The sequence below is a fragment of the Meles meles genome, chromosome 14, assembly GCF_922984935.1.
Source record: "Meles meles chromosome 14, mMelMel3.1 paternal haplotype, whole genome shotgun sequence".
Taxonomy (NCBI): Eukaryota; Metazoa; Chordata; class Mammalia; order Carnivora; family Mustelidae; genus Meles; species Meles meles.
This window is the reverse complement of record NC_060079.1, coordinates 15,187,907-15,204,292: the sequence shown is the minus strand read 5'-3', so window position 1 is coordinate 15,204,292 and position 16,386 is coordinate 15,187,907. Positions and strand designations below refer to the sequence as shown.

At 42.2% G+C, this 16,386-nt stretch overlaps 1 protein-coding gene across 7 annotated transcripts in view; it reads left to right on the top strand.

Annotated features, from left to right (window-relative positions):
- STARD13 (StAR related lipid transfer domain containing 13) overlaps positions 1–16,386 on the top strand; it is a 513,277-nt gene that overhangs the window by 410,012 nt on the left and 86,879 nt on the right. Inside the window, exon 1 of one of the 7 annotated variants that reach the window (XM_046028282.1) lies at positions 2,538–2,720. The exons of the other annotated variants lie outside the window; for them this stretch is intronic. The gene's annotated coding sequence lies outside the window, so the exon portion shown is untranslated. Of the gene's footprint in view, positions 1–2,537; positions 2,721–16,386 lie in introns of those variants that run through there. 7 annotated transcript variants of the gene reach the window in all.

The following is a 16,386-nucleotide window of genomic DNA, read 5'->3' as shown; positions in this document are numbered from 1 at the left end:
GCATTCAAGGCCACACCACGGTATATGGTTCCAGCCAGCCTTTGGATTCTCATCCCCCATGATTCCCCCACATTGCCTATGCTTCAGCAGAATCAGCTACTTTGCTGTTTCCTGAGCTTGTCTTGCTTCTTGTCTCTTTCTGTGCCCTAGAGCTCATTTTTCTACTCTAGGCATGCCCTTCTCTTTCAAGTGTCCTCCCTTGTCTCTGCCTGTGCAAATCCTTCCCAAACTTTAATGCAACCACCCTAGTCATAGTTTTCTGGATTTTCCCACTCCCCAACCTAGATGTGATCCTTCCCTTTCAAAGCCCAGCTGTGCTCTTTCTATCCCCTGCTGGCCTCAGATCCTGTTTTTGATTGTAATCTTTTGTGCTGATGGAAACCAGTGGTAGCTGGAGAGCTGGAAGCATGCATCCTCTGACGTGTCTAGTGAGTGCATTGTATAGATACGACATTAAAAATATATTTATTAGCTTAGATCTTTGTAATTTGTAAGTTCCCTTACCACAAATTAGCATTGCCATCAGCTTGTGGGGAAGAGAGATCATACACCTGAAACCATGAATATGAAAGTAGATTACCTTTCCAATGTGTTCAGTCAGAAACACAGAAGCGCATTGGCAGTGAGGCGGCGTTCAGGATAGGAACAGGAGCCCATCACATCTGCCTTTCCTTCTCCTGGGGTCCACTGCTGCCCTTTGATAGCCCACACAGAGTAGGGTCCCACTAGACTTGGAAAGGTGACTTCTTGCCAGCCACAGCAAGCAAGGACTCGCATCCCCATTTAGGAGGAATTTCCCCTAACAATCCAGGTACTTTCATTAAGGGGATGTTTGCAAACATCCTGGCTCCTGACTTATACTCATTGTCAGCAGGATGACATTCTCAAGAGAGGAAGTGGGAGGCAGGAGTGTTGCTAGGGCAAATTACAATGCGGGATCAGGTCAGGTCAGGGGTCCCTTAACAAATTCTCCTCTCCTTTCAGTGACCCAGAAAGCCCCCACCTCACATTTGAGGACAGTGGAAGGACTCAGTTAGTCTCCCCCTAAAGGTGCTGATTCTCTACTTTCAAGCTCAGGCTTCTCATAATACCCATAATACTCCCTTGGAGGGGGTATCTCTCACCTAGTTCAAGTTCTCATTCATTCACTTACTCAACGAATGCCCATTGTGTATTCCCTATGCTTTAAGGGGCTTACGGACTGATGGAAGGTAACGATTCCAGGATTCTTTTGCGAGGATGTGGAAAGAGAACCAAGGTTTCAGACTTTTACTCCTCAACTCCAGTCTGACCTATGCTTACTGCGAAATCTCTCTCAATGAAAAGTTCAAATATTCAAAGTCAGAGCTCGTGTTGTCCTTAGCCTGCACTTTATACCCCGCACATTATTCCCAGAATCCTTTTGTCTCCAGTGCGCTTTATCACAGGCTTGTATTTATTTTGGTACCATCCTTTGCCAGATTAAATATTTATGCTTATTTAATATTCTCTCTGTTGCTGAAAAGAACAATCCAAACGTTGAATAATAAGAGTAAAATACTTTATTATCTTAATTTAATCCTTCAATCACCTAGGACGTGTCCAGAGCTTACTCTGTGCCTTTCCTCTTCAAGGATACTGTCCAAGGAACAAAACTGAGACTTGAGTCCAGACCTGTTGATTCTGGATCCCAGTACAGTCTTCATATCCTTATTTTAGTAAGACTCACATAACCTATTTGCTCTAAATGCGCACCTTCTCCACCCGATAAGGTTTGATTACTGTTGACTGTGCAGAATACATCACTCTAAAAATTCATCCTCTGGTCCATGTGTGACACCAGTATATTCTGTAAGTCAGAACATACCAATTTACAGAATATACTGGGGTCACACATTCAGCTGTCCTACTCTACTTGGTAGAGACAACCTTCTCTCAGCTAGAACCTTCTCCAGCCAGAACCTGAAATGCATCTTACATATTCTCTAGATTCACCAAGTTAATCTGATAGGATAAATACGACCAAATCCTGTTGCTTAGGACATAAGGTCTTCTGAATATGTGTTTTAGATTAGAAATTATTTTATAATGTACTATTTTGACATTTTCTTCTCAGAATCAGTTTTCACAATTTTAATATGTTAAACATTATTCCATCGTGTGTGTGTGTGTGTGTGTGTGTGTGTGTTTCAGTCATGGGCATCTTCTTTTGAGTCTCATTAGGCATGGGAAAGCATAAGTCTGCTTTAACAACGCTTCCTCTGGTCCTGTGAAGTTTTCAGGCTAACTTAAAATGGGATTTGTTATATAACAGACATGCTGGGCATTGGCGTGGGGGGAGGGGGCCCAGGAGAGGATCGCCCCCTTGGTTTGTGACAGACGGGCAGGTTTTTCCTCTAGTGTGTGCCATAGCTGCAGAGCCAGATTTAAGAGAGAGGATTTATAGGAAATCCAGCTGTGAGTTTTCGTTTTCTCTCTCAGAGCGGGAGGCGGGGCCAAAGCCAACCTCAAACCAGGCACACCATTGATCAGGCTAGAATGATGTGGAACAGTCTCACAGACAGCAGCTAAGCACAGAGGAAATATTAGCTGGCAGAGATAACGAAGAGGAAACACTCAGTGACAGATGCACCATCTGTCAGTTTCGGGGGAGCAGTTTTCAAGAAAACAGAAAATGAAATGAAGAAGACAGTGGCTTTGTTTCAAAAGTACAGCCCAGCCTAAGGACATTTTTCAACAAAGTAAGTTTGTATTCCATAGGGAAGGAGGTGGTGGTGGGTAAGAGAACAGTGACTTCCTATTTGCACTGTGAGTTGTGTTACCGATATGTAAAGTTTTCTTTGTGGTGTATTTGTTTGTCGGAAGGACATTCTTTTAACAAGTACTTGACTTAAAATTTAAAGCGGTGCCTCTCATGTTGACTACTCACTTGAAAAACATTTGAAAGCTACAATAAGATTTGTTTTACTTTTATTTAACCTGAGAAAATTGTCTTTATCTCAGTTACACTATAGATATTGACCTAGGACTTTTATTTCCTGATTTTTCTGAAATAAAGGCAAAATTATTTGTTATCTTTCTCCAAAGGCAGTTTAGTGAGAAAAATGCCCATCTCTCAGATTGAAGGGGCTGGCAGAAAGTGCTGTTTATTGGATGTTTAATTCCATGGGGTCGATTACATAAATAGCCGTGAATACGACCTAGACTTCTACATGCCTTCCAGATCATCGAATTGTGTTGACATTGTTTTTAAAGGAAGCTGCTTCTGGATCTTTAGCTTGTCTTTCTCACAAAGCCATCCACCCTTTTCCAGAACACAAGCTGCCTTATCGAGCAGCCCTGTTACTTATGGTTACCGTGTCTTTTTGAAACGTTTTAGTTTTAAAACAAAGTTGGACTTGTGCTGTCTGTTGTTAAGTGTTCAAGTGGTTTTTCATTTGATGTCCCGTGTCTCATGCTACATTCAGCTGGGATCTGTGTAAGTCCAAAGGGATCTTAAAGAGTGATTTGGAATGATAAGCTTATATGAACGATAGCAAAGTTTTGAGGGGATCACAGGAGCCCCCCTGTTGGAAAAAGGCGATTCTCTTACCTTTTGCACAGGCAAGAGGGGGCTTACGATGATGCATCGGCGTTAGCCAATCTGTCTAGTCCAAACCAGAAGTAGAAGCACTGGCTGTAAACTCGCCAAAGCAGAAACCACTCAGTGTTATGGCCCAATATGGATGTCAGAACTCTGTAGCATGTGTGGGAAAATGGCTGCGGTCCAACGTCTGGAATCATTTATCTTCTGGTGGAGTCTAGAAGACAACTGTTGTATGCGCTTTACAGAGATCCCCGCTGATTGATTTCATTTACATAGAGCAAGCACAGTGACTGATGGGGGGGGGACGCCAGCAAGGGGGGGAGAAGTATTGATCTATTTCTGCTCTGCCTGACATCCTCGTCTCATTAGTGTTCTTGGCACCTCTGAATGAGATTGTGCCGCTACTGACATCCATATGGTTTCTACCGGGCCCTTTCCACACGTTCCGTAATAAATGCCACGTTTATGTCTTTTCTTATTGAGGAAGTCATAAACTGAAGGTTGAGCGTTTTGTCTCACTGTCTTTTCGGAGTTTAACCTGTTTCCTATAGTCTAGATTTGAAGAATGAGAGGCAGAAAGTACTCGGAGGCAGGGTTCCTGACACGGACTCGGTGCCTCATCTGCAACCATTGAGAGATGTGCGCAGGATACACTGAGAAATTCTGGAACGTGCTCTTCTTGCTGTTTAAACCCGTATCAGCATGTGAGGGGGGTCAGCCGTGCCAGCCGGTGTCTTCTGTCTGAGTTCAACTCACATGGGCTGACATACGCTGACATGTGATGGGGTAACATCCAGATCTGTGTGCTGAACGTGTGAAAGAATATTTGCCAATTTCTGACACTGCCCGTGTCAGACCTCGTGAAGACATTTTTAATTTATTGCAGGGACCAAGATAACAGTCAAAAGCTTTGGATTTCAGCCACTACCCTTCTGCCACCTAACGTGGTGACCTAGAGGAAGATAACTAACCTTTTAATAAATCTGTTCCGCTGCTTTAAATGTCTCCCAGAGATGTTTTAAATGTCAGTCAGATATTTATAATGTATCTTGTGCTGTTAAATTTTAGTATTTATGTCGTTTATGAAGTTGCCTTCGTTTTCTTGGACAGAACTACGCTATACTAAAAAAGCCAAAAAAAAAAAAAAAAACTCTGGGTCGCTAAAAACAAAATTCAGCAATCTCATGTAGTAGTACTTTCGTTTGCAGAAGCCTTCTGGCATTGTGGAATACCAGTCATTTCCTCAAACAGATAGAAGTTTTAGAAGTTGGGTTACAATTGGTGCAATTCTGCTTTGATTTAGTATGATTAAACATATATATATATATTTTAAATTTCCAACATATAGAAAATGGATGATAGCACAAATTCGGTTACCTACTATTTTCTTATATTTGATATATCTGTAGATATCATATTGCAATAGATACGTGCTAATATATATGCTTATCTTCCTGTAAGATACATATATGCATTCATATGTGAGAGAGAAGGAGAGAATCCAAAATCCAAAATATTTCCAAAATATTATAAAAGCAACAGTGTATAAAATATTAAAAGTAAAATATAGAAGCAACTAGTGTATTTTCATTTTAAGTGATAAACACGATAGCCGCTTAGTGTAATACTAAGGATATCAGAAGTCAGAAGTCGGAGCTGCCAGTATCAGCTGTCGATGCTCCCAACAAAACCATCCCCAGGGGCACCATATACTGAATTATGAAGCATGGCTACCCTGTGAGCCACCCCATTCAGCTGTGTGACCTTGGGCCAGTCACTTAATGCCACTGATTCACAGTTCCTCTTTAGCAGTATGGGTAAGGATGTATACCTTATCCCATTAATGTCATGTGACCTTATCCCATGTTAAGGTCACATGACATAAAAATGTACATGATAATGCTCTGAAAACTTTAAAGTCACTAATTGCTTCCTGAAATATTCCCTTTTTTCCCTGTCTTAACAAATTCTGCCCATGATTCAAAGGTTTCTCTTAACCCTTTTCTGATCTCCTTCAGGGTGTTTTTTCTCTCTCTTGTGAACCCCTAGAGCCCTTTTTGGAAGGACTAACCCGTTTGCCAGTCATTCCCCTCCCTCTTGCCCTCCGTTTGACCCTGCTCTTCCATGTGCTTTCATGTCTCCACACCTTGCTCATTTCAGTCCCCAGGCTCTGCTGAATGTTTTCTCTATACTTTTTATCATTCTCTTCATCCTCCAAAGCCACCTAAAACATTACTAGTCTTCAAAGCCTCACCCAGTTTTTTTCCTCATAGAGTCAAGAAACCATGAACTTCATTCATGGTTCCATAGGATAAACTTGTAATCAAGTTCTTATCTTGTTCTACTAGGTTTTTTATTTATATTCTTCTGTCCCTTGGTAGGCTTCTCAAAGACGGGAAGGTGCCATGTTGCTTTGATTCCCTAGTGCTTACCATCGTTTCTCATAACTGACTGGTATTCAGGTCATGTTTGTTGAATGAATGAACAACTCAGTCTTTTCACAGCTTTCTGAAAATTTTATCTTGTTTGTGGTAACCCATAATCACATAAACTTTGGGACAAAATCCAGGTACCCATTTATTTATCTGGAATAATATGACTATCATAGTGTATGTAATGGCATACAGACCAATTTAGACTGGGAACCTGAGACCCCAGTGACAGAAGCCCTATATGTAATCACCAGTAAATACGTGGTTACCCTACATAGTCATATCTGAGTCCTACTAATTACACTTAGCTGACTAAAGATTAAAACTATCAACTGTCTCTGTTTGGAAAGATCTTTGATGTGTCTGTGGCTAGATATGGTGATTGTTGCTGTTGTTCTTTTCAGATTTTATTTATTTATCTTAGAGAGGGTGAGCAGGGGAAAGAAACGAGGGAGAGGGATAAGCAGAGTCCTCGCTCAGCACGGAGCCCTGTGCGGGGCTCGATCTCACAATGTTGACGTCGTGACCTGAGCCAAAATTAAAAGTTGGACCTTAACCAACCGAGCCACCCAGGTGCCCCGCTAAACATGTTTTAAAAAGAAAATCTAAGCATTTTTTTGAAAAGCAGTTGGCAATATTTACTGAGACCCCTGATTCAGTAATTCCCCATCTAGGGAATTATCCTAAAGAAGTGGTGAACAGAATAAAAGAATGTAGACAAAGCTTTCTGAACCAAGATGTGTAACATGATATTATTCACAAATAATAGGAAAAATGGCAAATAAGTGACCAGCATTATTTTAATAATCCAAACAAAGTTTTTCATAATCTAGAGGTTCCCTGATCAACTACACACTAATTGAACTGACCTGAGGGCAGTCTTTTTTAGATACCTTACAAAGAACCGGAGACAAACCTAGAGTACAATCAAGTTTAACAGTTTCATGTCAGGCTTCTAATTTTCTGCCCTCCCTTTTTTTTAAAGATTTTATTTTATTTATTTGACAGAGAGAGATCCAAAGTAGATAGAGAGGCAGGCAGAGAGAGAGAGGGAAGCAGGCTCCCTGCTGAGCAGAGACCCCCCAATGCGGGACTCGATCCCAGGACCCCGAGATCATGACCTGAGCCGAAGGCAGCGGCTTAACCCACTGAGCCACCCAGGTGCCCGCCCTCCCTTTTTTAAATTTAGAAAATGTTGAACATATGGTAACCTTTGAGGCCAAAGTTTGAAAACTCTTTGAGGGAACAATAATCCTAGCATCAAGGCTTGTATACCCATTTCCATGAAAAAATAGACTATCACTGAGAGATGGAAATCTAACTAGCTTAATTTTGTCTCAAATTAAGGTTAAAAACAGTTAGGGGAAACTTGAGCCTACTTGTGAAATGATTATGAAGAAAACTATGTAAATTGTGGAAGCTTTTTATAATCCCTTATTTAATCTCCTTTTACATGGAATAATTGGTGGAGGGAAAGCCATTGTATCATAATAGTTTCTGCAAGTTATATCAGGATACACCAGAGGAATACTGGAAATAATCTATCAAATCAGGGTCATGTGGTTCGTTGCACACTGAACTGAGTTGGAAGCTCCACTCTGTTTACAGCCTCTTTGATAAGTGGGTCAAGGGCCTCACCACTGAGATATACTGTCTATCACCAACTTCTTTGTTCAAGAGGGGAGGTTTTCTCTTTTCAGGTCTTGGAAAGTGCCTCTCCCTGAAGCTCTCAGTAAAGAGACTGGAGCAAAGGACTGATGGCGAGCGGGAACACTTCCTCAGTACGCCTGTCCATCTTGGCTTAAAAGGGTAGAGAAGGGGCACCTGGGTGGCTCAGTGTGTTAAGCCTCTGCCTTCAGCTCAGGTCATGATCCCAGGATCCTGGGATCGAGCCCCGCATTGGGCTCTCTGCTCAGCAGGGAGCCTGCTTCCTCTCTTTCTCTCTGCCTGTCTCTCTGCCTACTTGTGATCTCTGTCTGTTAAAAAAAAAAAAAAAGGGTAGAGAAGCAGGTGCCATCTTTAAAGATCTCTCTCAGTGGTCCTGTTTGGGATGCTGCAGAATAAGTGTGAGACTTCCCTTGCTTCAGAAAGTTCACTGTATTTTTTCCCCCCGTCCCCACCACACTCCCAAGTTCACTGTTTTTATGGTGAGGGAATGCCAAGTTCAAAAATGAATACAAACCCAGTAACGAATAGACAACTCCACGTAGCCCCGGATGAGCTGCAACCAAGCCAGCTTGTAGTGTCGGTGCATCAGGCTGTGGGGAGAGGGAGCAGGAGAAAGTGGAGTCCTGCAGGGTTTATCCCACAGAAAACCTGGGTCTTCGTCATTAGGAAAGCTCCTTGAAGTGGCCTTGTTCCCATGAGGCTGTAGAAGCCTGAGAAGAAATGTCTTCACAGGGCGGGCGTGGTGGCTTACACCTTGCCGGTGGCTTCCCCGAACAGAAATAGACAGCACAAGGGTGTAGGTGGTCAGTTATGTAACTTGAGTGGAGCCAAGCTGATTACCTGAGCTAGAAGTCAATGAGAGAGCAAGCTGCTAGCCAGAGGAGGACTCAAAATCCCGCAGCCCAGATAGCCCTTCCAGGACACTAAGAAGAGTATAAGTGCCATCAGCAAACCAGAGGGGAAGGAGTTCAAGGGGCACAGACTGTTACCCTTGAACGTCTGCAGAAGGCCCTTGCAGGAGACCTATGGATTCTGCAGTAGGCAAAGAACAAGAAGACCCCGTCTGAATTTGTTACTCACGGTTCTAGAATTTAAATTTGCTCTACTGTCTCAGCAAAGATTGTGCTATAAAAGCTTCTTGGAATTATTGCTTCTCTACTTTCCATAAGAAAACAATGATTTAGAACAATCTCCTGAGAACGACTGTTCTTTCCGTATGTGCTTATTATCCTGCCTACTGGACCATTTGTACTGGGCCTGGCCAGTGACTGGCTGTGTACATTACGGGGACAGGCCTGGAGAGGAGAAGCCAGCAAGCAGATGAGACACAGTTTCTTAAATTAACTCTGGACTACCCCATGAAAAGCACCCTTTTGTAACGCAGAGGCATCCTGACTGGCATTCTTTAGGCCTCATGAGCGCTTGAATGAACCACAGCATGGTTAAACGACTGTAGTGAGTGCTCAGCTTAAATAGAGCCGTTTGTGTTTAGCTCAGGATCAAACTCCTAATTAAGTGACTTCTCTGTGCCAGGCATTCCAGCAGAGGGGAAGAAGATACCTCTATCTTTAGAGTTTATTATTGAAGGCTCCTACTTCATGCTGGTTTAAGCTACAATTTTGTTTTTCTTTTTAGTCCCACTGACATTCGCTTAATTTGTATTGGCATATTACTTCTACAAAGGATCTAAATGCTTATCTCTTGACGATCCCCTCATCTCAAACTCCACAGCTATGGTGATATCATTTCATTATTTCATTTCAACAAACATGCGTCCGTCACTTACCATGTGCAGGGAACTGTGAAAAGGAGCAGACCTATGATGCCTGTTGAGGGATGTCATGGTCCCATCTTGGGGGCAGGTACAGACGTACAGACACAACTCAAGGAGGAGTAACTTCTGTACTAGCTTGAAGCGTGCGGCGCCATGCTATGGAACACATGTCTAAAATCTCACTGGGAGAATGGGACAGCTTCGTAGATGATAGGACATTTGAGCAGAGCCTGGAAACATCCATAGATTTCAGTAGAGGGCTAAGTAGACAATGCATATTCTGAGACCCCCCCCCCAAAAAATGTATGTCTAAAAACACAAAATATTTAAAGCATTGAGTGTGTTCAAGAATAAATGAGTGCCCCCCCCCCCGCCACCAGTGTGACTAGACCTTAAAATGCATTGGAAAATGGGTCTGTAAAGAGAGATTGGGCCTACATCCCTGAAGGCTTTTAGATGTCATTTCATAAATCACACACAGCTATTGACAGTCTAGGAAGAGAGTAGTGATTTTAGGATGAATATTTTGGTAGAAGGGTATGTTGGAGAGGAAGAAATTATGCCATTTAGTTTAAAGATTTTATTCTCAAGTAATCTCTACACTGAGCATTGGGCTCGAACACACATCCCCGAGATCAGGAGCCACATGCTCCGCCGACCGAACCAGCCAGGCGCCGCGGCAATGACACCATTGATAGGTCCAGTGCAATAATCCATCCATCCACCCACCTGTTCATCCATTCATTCGACAGATGTTGATTGGATACCTGCTGAGCTCCAGACCCAATTTTAGAAACCTCAGTAAGCAAAATAACGTTTCCTGGCTTCAGGGACCTTACATTCTAGTGGGGAAGACCAACAGTGAGCAACATAAATAAATAACCGATGCTTATTTTAGTGACAATGGATGAAGACGGTGAATAAAATGAGGAAGGTTAGTGTGAATGTGAGCCAGAGGGATTCAACTTTGCAAAGAGGTGTCCGGGGAGGGCTTCTCGGAGAAGCGACTTGAGTGAGGACTTGAAGTGAGCAAGAGGTTCCCGGATGTCTGAGGCAAGAGTGTGTCCAACAGAGGAAGCAGAAAAGGCAGAGGCCATGCTGCAGGGTGATCCTGGGGCCCTCACAAGTTGACTGTCCAGTTGAGGCAGGGTTGTGCAAAAGGAAGAGAGAGAGGAGCTATTTCAATGAAAGCATCCCTCTCCTGACTGGTGGGTTTGGTTAATAAGGACTAAGACAATGACTTGGGGGCTTTTATGACTTAGGACGATATATTTGGTGTTAAAACAGCTTTGGAAGGATGGTCTTGACCTCATGAAAGGAAGAGATGAGATCCGCTAAGAGTAAGTAGCTTGGGCTTAGGGCTGGGATTTGAAACCAGGGGCAAAGTTTTGGACTAGCTGCCAGGAGGAATAGGAAAAGGACCTTACTGGACATGAGTCCAAGGATTGGTGAATGGTGTTTGTAGCTTCCCTGTGGCCTTGTCTGTCTGTTCAGTACACGTCTGTTAGTCCTGACTGTGTGAGTGACACTGTGCTGAATGCTGACCACATGGAAGCGGGACACGCTCACCGACAGAGAAGAAAGAGAACATCAGTAAATATATAAAGTCTGTTCCTTTATCAGATTGGAGAATGAGATAGCATAAATATTAAACTTCTCACAATAAGCCTAGTTTTAATACAAAGACATTTTACTGGGCTGATTCTTAAGGGGTCCATTTGTTAAAAAATGTTTCTCTCTCCTTTTCTATAGAGTTGACTCCATTAGGACCTAACAGCTGTGTTCGTCAATAATGAGCGCTGCCTAAGTCTGTCTGTAGGGCTGAGTTTCTAAGCAGTGTGCTCTTAGGGGCCTCTCACGGGACGTGGATATGCTCTGAATGGGTGATGGGTCTGCCGAAGATACGCATCCCCTCAGCTCTTGGGCTGTGGGAGCAGGGGCTGGGGAAGCCAAAGGCCTTGTCTGATGACCTTGGGCTTCCAGCAGCCTGATAGTTTACCCCCACGTGCAATACAAATACAGTGGGGGCCATGCCGTGGGGAAGGTGGGGAGGCGTGCTGTCAGACACGGTCCTACAGTATTCCCACTCTGTCCTCATGTTCCCTAGCACAGCAGCCCCACACTGCCTTGAATGCACGGTCCTCTCAGTACCACGCTCTTGAGCATGGCTTGCTGTTGGATTTGCTTGCATTTTTATAAGCCATGCACAGGTTCACTCTTATCCACCATCTCAAATCATAAAGACCAAAGTTCATCAACAATTACTTCTATCCCTATTTCAAAGAAGCTTCTGGATGATTTTGAATGATTCTAGCTGACTTCTTGTCTGGTCTCAATATGTTTTCATCTTCTGACCTTGTAGATGTAACTGTTACAAGGCTAGGGGTCAGGAAATCTCAGTGTTATCACTCCTTGTTGGCTACTCCTGCTAGGAACGAATATCATCTTCTCTTCCTGTATCTCTATAGGAATCTTTTTCAGTTCTTCTCCATTTTGTGAGGGTTAGTTTATTTAAAACTAAGCCATGTATTCCACATGCCCTCTCAGTCAGGTATGTATAGACTTCAGTCCATCATGATCGGTGGCAGTACAGAAATGAACGTATACATGGGCTAGCCAGTGCCAGCCCTCTAATACATGTATGGTACAACAAGCTCCGGCCCCCACCCACAGACCCTAGGTGCAGGTGGACAGCTTAAGCGAGCGTACCTTGTATCAAATCCCAACATGGAATACTGGCATAACAATTTATTTCTCAAAATATCTAAATTACCCACCCAGGTGTGAGTCAGTCAGTTAAGCGGCCAGCTCTTGGTTTCGGCTCAGGTCATGCTCTTAGGGCTGTGGGATCTGGGCTAATAAGCTGAGCTTAGCGGGGAGTCTGCTTGAGGATCCTCTCCCTCTGCCACTCCTTCCGCTGTGCTTTTGCGTTCTCTCTTTCTCAAATAAATAAAGAATCTTAAAAACTTAAATAAAATGTTTGAACACAGATAGGAATTTCTAACATACTCATCTACAGCTTGTTTTGGAGACCATTGCCTCATGTCCTAAAATACCATTGCTTCCCTCCTTCACCTAATGATAAAAGCTGCCGTTGTAGGTTACTCTTCCGCCAACCACAGTCCAGATATCATTGGCCCATTTCATCCTCACTGCCACCTTTTGAAGGAGGGTGAGTATCTCCATTTTACAGATGAGAAAACTGAGGAGGCTCAGAGAGCTTCCTTAATAACTGATCCAAAGTGGCACTGCTTATAAGAAATAGCTTTGAGACACAAGCTCCTTTCAGTCTTAATTACTGCCTTCCTTCTTTTAGGGTCTGGTAATTTCCCTCCTTGTGTCTGAGGAACTTAGTCCCCCAACTACCAAATTTTGAGTTCTCAGGACACTCTTCACAATAATACGCTCGTGGGTGCCACAAGTCTGGTTCCTACCTTAAACGTAGCCCCACGATGTCTGGTTTGTATCCACACCGCAAATCTGGTTGCTATGGCATCCCTCATACTAGGAAAATATTTGTCAGCTCCAGGTGGCTGGAACACCAGACAGGCTCACTGATACTTCGGTGAGTACAAATAACGATTTAGTGGGTTATGGGGTAGTATGCTGAGAGCAAATCATGGTGGGTAGTATGCTGAGAGCAAATCATGGTCTCCAGGGACCATGACGTGGTAGGCCAGGGATTTACATAGTGTGTTTCTATTGCTACAAGCTTCAACTTTAGTCTGCCAGGTTACAGATCTGCAGAGATGAAATAGGAGGTTACTGAAGTAGCCATTCCCACTGTAGGAGAGCACAGACTGCATTAGAATAAATGGATGTGTTGACCCAGTAGAATTCAGTTGACATATCCAAAGTGGTGGCAGGATTAGGCCTTTTAACTGTTGGTCATCGATTTAAATCATCTTCATCAGAATGTGTTCTCCTTCAGCGTGATTACATCCAGATAATGTTCTCTTCCAGTAAGAAGGGAAGAACAAAGGAAAATAAATAAAACAGTTTACTAGAATCTCATAAAAGTTCTTGCACAAGAAGTAACAAAGCATGGGAAAACATGAGTTCTTTTATAAAAACAAATTTTTCCTTGAAGTCACTACAAGATTGCAGTTCACATAATATATTGGTATGCATATGTGTTTATACAAGAGGGTACAGTATCCCCAGGATAAATGTGAATCAAAGTCTCTATGGTAGCTATAGTCATTTTTTAAGATGACTAACAGCAGGCATAATTTCCTCTTTAAAGAGTACTTTATCATTCATTTATCATTAAAACAATAATAATAACCCATTTTCACTTTCTCCAAAAGAAGCCCAGATCTGGGAATTGAGAACTGTTTTCTTTTTAATCCCCCATCTTAATTCTTTACAATTTTGAATGTGTCCTACGTTCTACCCCAAACAAACAAAACATTATGGACTTTTGAAAAGTTTTCTATTAACGACCAGACAGATTATATCTACTTTATGTTGAAGCAATTTCTTTCTGTGCTAAATACTTTAAAATATAATGCTTAAATATAAATATACTTCGAAACCTAAAACAAATGCTGGTTAACCTATTTTATGTTTTCTTACCATGGAAGAATCTACATTCATAAGATCCATAAATCAGTGTTGTTTGTTAAGATTCAACCAAAACACTTTTTTAAAGTGAAAAGGCTAGTCGCCATGGTAAACTGGATTTCATTGCAGAATATTTCCAAGATGAAGTATTAACCAGCCCTCCGTATTTAAAATCCAGATCTATTTACAAAAATTCGTTTAACTCGAAATTTTAAGGTTATACCTGTTTTTACAAGTGAAGTATATTTATGGTTCAAAGTCATTAAATTTTTATTTATTTATTTATCTATCCAGTTATTAGGCATGGGCTGTGTTCACAGCCCCATTCCTGTGGCTTTTCTGCTGAGTTGAGTTCATTGAATTTTAAGTCCAGACTGAGGCAAGAAGGGCCAGCATGTTTCTGTGTTCTTGTTTCTACCAAGCAAGAATTCTGTCTTTCTTTTCCCCTAAATAAGTGAAAAGAAGCTCAATAATTTTTGAGGTCTCTGAGATAATTCTAGACTAGTTACTAACAGAAAAAAAACAACAACATGAAAACCTCAGCTGAAAGGAACTTTTTTGCTTCAATTCAGAGAAGGAAAAAAAGCATAATCCTATTAAAATTTAGTAATCAGGCCCCAGTTGAGATTCTGACTGGCTTGATAATCACCATGGAGCCACAGAGTACTTAGCTGGTAGATAGCTAAATTTAATTAACAGTACAGATTTATGGATAAACCTCCTCATTCATTTTCCGGATCTGTGCCCTTGTCTCCCCTGCCCCACCCCCGCTCTAGGTTCCTCTCTTGGTTTCCTTGTTTTCCTACCCCAAGCTCTGTGCAGCAGCAGCAGAGGACAACCCGCAGCAGGAGGACTTTGAGCCTTGTGGGGTCCTGGAAGGGGGGAAGGCTCAGGCTCAGAAGGATCTGGGTGTGAATGCCAACAGTCACCGGCTGTGTGTGCGCCTTCCCACCGTTCCTCTCCAAAATAGCAGGAGGCGTGAGCTCAGAGGGTGAAGGGCTGGGTGCTGTGCTTTGTCTGGATTATGTCCCACAACAACACTGTTACTGCACGGCCCTCTTTTTATTGCTCCCCACCTCTTCCACAGCTCTTGGAGACCTAACCTTGCCAGGAACCTAGAGTTTCCACCTAGAACCTTCCACAAGGAATCAAGGCCTCTGGGAAAATTTTGCTTGATGATTCAACTTTTCTCCTCTTTCTTATCTCTTAACCCTCATTTTATCAGAGTTTAATGACCCCTGTTTCTATCTCTCACATTGTCTGGCGCAGTGGCGACCCACATTTAATGGCTGATTAAGGTATGAATAAATAAATGGGGAAATTATCTGAGTACATTTTGTCTTCTCCGGTTGCTTATTTACTTACAATTTATAAGTGACCTTCTTGCAAAAAGATGTGCAAATGCTTTGCTCTCTTTTTCTACATATTCCTCTTTGGTGGTATGTGAGGACGGACTGGAGCAGAAGTCCTTGGTGTGACATATAGCATCGCTATTGTGTGGCCTTGGCACCTTATTTAACCTCCCTGCGTCTTAGTTTCTTCCTCCCTAAAGTGGGGAAGATACTATCTTTTTAGAGATTGTTATGAGGAAAATGAGTCATTGTATATAAAAGCCTAACACATTTAGCATCATGGCTAGTCCATGATATTAACAATGACAGTGCGGATATTTTCTAGCAGAATATTTGAATGTCATGCGAGAGAATTAAAACAAGAATTACATGGACTTTTTGGGGCCCTATAAGCCTATCTTACGCACTTTATATCAGGGAGAACATTCCTGAATATGCTTCCAAACAAAACAAAACAAAACAAAAAACAACACAAAACCTGCAGTATTCTAGTATGATATTTATTTCTAGGAAAACGAATTCCAATAACAAGTGTACATGATGATGATTACCAAATTAAAGAATAATGGAAGCAAATTGACCAACAAACTGTTTTAGCCTCTAAGTAGCTTATTCTCTGTTTAGTAAATATTCCTGTTATAGCAAATGTTTACCTCTAGTTAAACTACAAAATGCCTAAAGCTTTCACACGATCTAGAATTTTCTTTTGCCTTTTCCGTAATAGTTAGTAAATGGCCGACAGATTTTACGCTGCCACCATGTGCCTGACACTGTGTCAAGTGTTCTGGAAACTACTTGAAAAAAAGAAGGCTCCAGTTCACATATTCCTATAACTTGATTTCAGAGAAAGCAGTCCAAAGCCATGTGCACCAAGGGCCAGATTGCCCGGCTGATTTGTAGGCTGAGTGCAGGATGAGGTCATTTACCCAGACATTTTAATAACTGTCTTATAATAACTGGCCGCCTTAGAAAATGCACTTTTATTCGTCTCCCTCCAGTCAGAATCCTGGCTTTTTGTCTTTATTAGAA